This window comes from Aegilops tauschii, chromosome 3 (genome assembly GCF_002575655.3).
Source record: "Aegilops tauschii subsp. strangulata cultivar AL8/78 chromosome 3, Aet v6.0, whole genome shotgun sequence".
Taxonomy (NCBI): Eukaryota; Viridiplantae; Streptophyta; class Magnoliopsida; order Poales; family Poaceae; genus Aegilops; species Aegilops tauschii.
The window spans coordinates 21,115,250-21,120,082 of record NC_053037.3 but is presented as its reverse complement, the minus strand read 5'-3'; the positions used below and the strand labels follow the sequence as shown (position 1 = coordinate 21,120,082).

General features: G+C 43.2%; 1 long non-coding RNA gene across 1 annotated transcript; it reads left to right on the top strand.

Moving 5' to 3' along the window:
- Positions 1–3,668: 3,668 nt before the first annotated feature.
- Positions 3,669–4,329, top strand: LOC120975290 (uncharacterized). Its single transcript, XR_012180899.1, has 2 exons — positions 3,669–3,943; positions 4,030–4,329. It is a non-coding gene; the product is annotated as an uncharacterized lncRNA (long non-coding RNA).
- Positions 4,330–4,833: the final 504 nt, after the last annotated feature.

Sequence of the window (4,833 nt, the reverse complement as noted above, 5' to 3'; positions counted from 1 at the left end):
AGCTAGATAAGAAGAAAGAAATAACTACCATAGACATAGGATAAGGACCACCTTCCGCAAAGTCGTTAGGCACGATAGGTTCACCCACAGAATCTACATTCTCAAGAGATGATACTAACCGAACATCCTAATGAGAGACTTTCCGTAGCCTGTTCATTAAACTAAACCTATAAGCAGAATAGATTAAGGAGGAAAAAGAAAAGAAGTAAAATAGTAGAACAAATCTTCATACACTTCATTAAAGAATACACATGAACAGCTAATGCAACACTATCAACTAGACAAATCAAGAAAGAACACCAAAACAATCATCAACCTAAAACAGGACCTCGCTCAATACTACTGCAACAGAGACACGCTAGCACAAGAAAAGAAGAAAATAAAAGGCAAGAAACTACATTAATTGCAGTCCTAAAAGCATGCTAATTACACTACAAAATCAGAGGTAAATCAACTGTGATTTATCTGACAAATACGTTGTAAGCCCTACAACAATTACAGTGTTGAAGCATTCAAATTACAGTGTAAATCTGCAGTAAATTATAGTGTAAGCCTTCCAATTCAAAGGTTAAATCCACTGTAATCTACCTCACAAAATACCTACAACAAATACAATGCCGAACCATACAAATTATAGTGTAAAACTATGGTATACTACAGTGTAAGACCAGACGAAAAGCCAATGTAATCTATCTGAAGCATATAACAATTACAGTTCTGAAGGATACAAGTTACAGAGAAAATCTGGCGTGTATTAAAATGATGAAGCATTTGAACATATTATATCTGACAAAAAATGAAAACCCTACAACAATTACAGTGTAAAACTTTGAAATAATACAGTGTAACTATGCAACAATTACAGTCCTGAAGCATACAAAATGCAGTGAAAATCTGGGGTATATTACACTGCTAGTACACACGGGCAGTGAAGGAATGAATAATCCACTGTAATTCAAGCAAAACTGAACATGAATGAAGCTCCAATATCAAGAAATACAGAGGTTAAGTATGAAAATTACACTGAAATTCTAGAAAAAAATTACACTGTGATTCTGGGGAAGATTACACTGCACTTAAATAAATGAAGCATAAGGGTTAAACTGTAATTCTGGTAAAAATTACACTGTAAATACAAAAATGAAGCACTGGGATTACACTTAAAAATTCCAGGCTAAATTACACTTCAATTCTAGGGTAAACTACACTGCAATTACAAAAAGGAAGCATGGACATTACACTGAAATTCTGGGCTAAATTACACTGTAATTCTGGGAGTATAATACACTGTAATTATGGGCTAAATTACACTATAACTCTGGGAGTATAATACACTGAAATTATGGGCTAAATTACACTGTAATTATGGGCTAGATTACACTGTAATTCCTACGCTTACACTCTAATACATCACCACTACAGAGCTAGCACACAGAAATTCGGTGAGATGATCTAACACTGACAAAATCAGGGAAACTGCAGTGCTAGTACATAGAGGAACACCTACAGGACTAGAACACATGGGATTACAGTGAAATAAAACCAAGGAAATGCACCAGAAAAACATACTAATCGTGCAAAAGCAAAGCTAACTCAGTAAATATGATGCACCGAGAAAACCCTAAACCAAGGAAACTAACACCTACATCTAACCTACCAAAAGCCATAAATCTACAACAAACATTCAAGAGGTAACAGGAACAGCAAGAGCAACAAGACCAAAACAGAGGCCACCTACCAGCACAAATCACCAACCCTAACCACATAAACATCCATCTGATGACCTAGATGTAAACCAACCTACAAAATCGAGCCAGCTACCAGCGCCTACACCAGATGACCTAGCACTAACAGAAGAAATGATACATCGATCCTAGGCGAGCAGAGGGGGAGCAATGGCGGAGTAAGCATGCCAGTATCCAGAACCAACAGCTAAAATTACAAAGAGCAACAAAACCTACAACAAAAGGGCAGCAACATACACCAATGATGAACCCTAACAAAAAACTCACCTAGATTTGGAAGCTAGATAGGCATAAACAAGCCAAAATCAGATGGGGGAGGGAGAAAGATGAGAGTAACCAACAGCGGCAGCCATGGATCGAAGAGAAAGGGAGGAGAAATCAAGATCGAGCAGTGGGGAAACTTGGAATCGACATGAACAGATAGAATCACATCTTCTCTCCGCTGCATGAGCGCCTGTTCCTCTCTCTTTCTCTCTCTTCCCAAATGAAAAGGGGAAACGACACCCCAAAATAGAAATAAAAAGCAATCGATGCCGGGTCGGGCGGTGATAACGGGCTGGGACAGAAACAAAACCGCGCCCCGAAACAAAAGGCAAATTTGACAATTTTGACCTCGAAACGAAATCAATTCACAGAATGAACTGCCCGTGAAATTATTTCACTCCCCTGACCTTTTTGTGCAGCGCCCGCCACGCCGGCGCCACACGCAACGGTGCAGCGCCTAGCTCTGGGGCGTTACACTCCAGTCCACCGTGGCAGCCCTGGGCCCCGGACCCAGCAGTGCAGCGCCTACGAGGTAGGCGCCACACATGTAATGTGCAGCGCCTAGCCCTTAGGCGTTGCACTGTGACTTAGATGCCAGCCGCCCGCTCCCCCTCCCCCCACCCCACCCATTCGTTCCAGGAGTTACAGAACAGCGCCTAGCGGCTTTCTCCTCTCCCCCTCTCAATCCCCTCTCCCAAATCCTTCAGATCCGACGATTTGGTCCGTGCATTTCTTCACCAATCCATCCTAGAAGGTACTCTCCTCCGATCCCCTTCTTTCTATCCATACAAAATATGGTATTTCAAAGATTTGGAGAATCCTTGTTTGATTTGATTTGATATGAATCTTGCATGTATTAGAAATTTGCATGTATTACAACCCTTGTTTGTTTGATTTGTGGAACCCTAGTGTATTTTATTTTATTGAAAAGATATGTTTGGATATATAGATTGACATGTTATTTCTATGGAAAAGTTATTTGTATGAAGTAGGCCTAGTTTAGTTTTGGATACATATGCTTTGAATTATACTCGTATTGAGAAAAATGCTTTGGATACATATGCTTTGAATCTTGCATGTAGTAGGCCTACTTTAGTTTTTTTGAATTGAAAAGATAATCGTGTTGACAAGAATGCTTTGTTGAAATTGTTAGGATGGTTTGGCTTCTCGGTGATCATTGGGACAAACAACACCGGTCGTACGCTATGTCGGTGCAGCAGCGGGTAATACTGAAAGTGGCCGGTGTTATGAATTTCGTATCTTTTTTCAAACACAAATGCCCCATATGTAATGTTATGATTTGTTTGTTTGTAGGAGCTTGCACCTCTGAAGCTTCGGTCTCACGGGATCAGCCTTGGATGGATGCGCTATGATGAGCGGTACACACCGTATGTAAGGGAGGCAGGACTTCTCCCTTTCATTCAGTTGGTCCACCGGTCGACGCCACCCAACAATGCTGCAGCACTCACCGCGCTTATTGATCATTGGAGGCCGGAGACACACACTTTCCATCTTCGGACCGGGGAGATGACCGTGACGCTGCAGGATATTGCTATGATCACCGGTCTTCCTATCAATGGCAATCCTTTATGTATGAACACCGATTCTGATGGGTGGCGCGCGCATATGCGTGCCCTTATCGGTATGGTTCCTCCGGAGCCTCGGGAACCAGAACAGAAGATAAGAAGAAGGAAAGAGTCGCAGTGGGCGCTACTTTCACGTGGATATCATCGAACTTCAGTCATTGCCCTAAGGATGCTAATGAGGACATGGTGAAGACATATGCTCGTGTCTACATGTGGTACGTGATATCCAGGACAATGTTTGCTGATGGCACAGGCAAGAATGCTCCATGGATGTGGCTGAAGGCGTTGACCGTCTTCGATAGCAAATGGAGTTGGGGTTCGGCGACACTGGCTTACTTGTATCGACAGGTATGAAGTCGTTTCCTTTTCACTTCATTGATACATTATCAATGCGCTCTTGCGGCAAATTTGACCATGTTCTCTTTTATGTGCAGTTGGACGAAGCCTGTTATAGGCACACTGGAGGTATTGGTCGTTGTCTGCTCGCACTTTCCATATGGAGCTGGGAGCGTTTGCCGGTTGGACGACCGAAGACCGTGAAGTACGAGGATTGGGACGATAAAGACGACCCACTACGGCTCCCCACTTGGGCTTACAAGTGGGATGTGTTAAATGAGACGACGGATGATCCCTCGGTAATGTACAAGTTGTACAAGAGCAAGCTGGACGCGATCACGCCTGAGCAGGTGAACCGACATTGCATAAGTGATTATCATGCTTGTATCGTAACTCGATATCAATTTTGCATTCAATCCCATTTTGCAGGTGGAATGGGAGCCGTATGGAAAAGGAGAGAGTTTTGGTAACCCTATGGAGTTCAGGCTGAATCCGATGTGCACTAGGGATAGGGATCTCTGGCATATGCGGTGCCCACTGATATGCAACTGGGCGGTTGAGCTTCACCTGCCACATCGGGTGTTCCGCCAGTTTGGTTTGTTCCAGCCACACCCGCCGGAGTGTGAGGACACGGACAAGTTGCTACACGCGTAAGATATAATTAACCTTGAGCACTTAGCAGCTTCTCGACGGTTTCGATGATGCTATAATTCTGTTTCTAACTTGCAGGTTGGATAGAAAAAAGCAGCGGAAGATCAAGGATTGGGCCAAGCATCACAGCAAGTATGTCGTGCAGTTCGCTCTTAGTGTGGAGCAAGCAAGGGCTGGAAAACGAGCCCAGCTTCGTGAGCACTGCCCGATCGCGTTCAACAACTATCTCACATGGTTTCTTGCAAGTACCC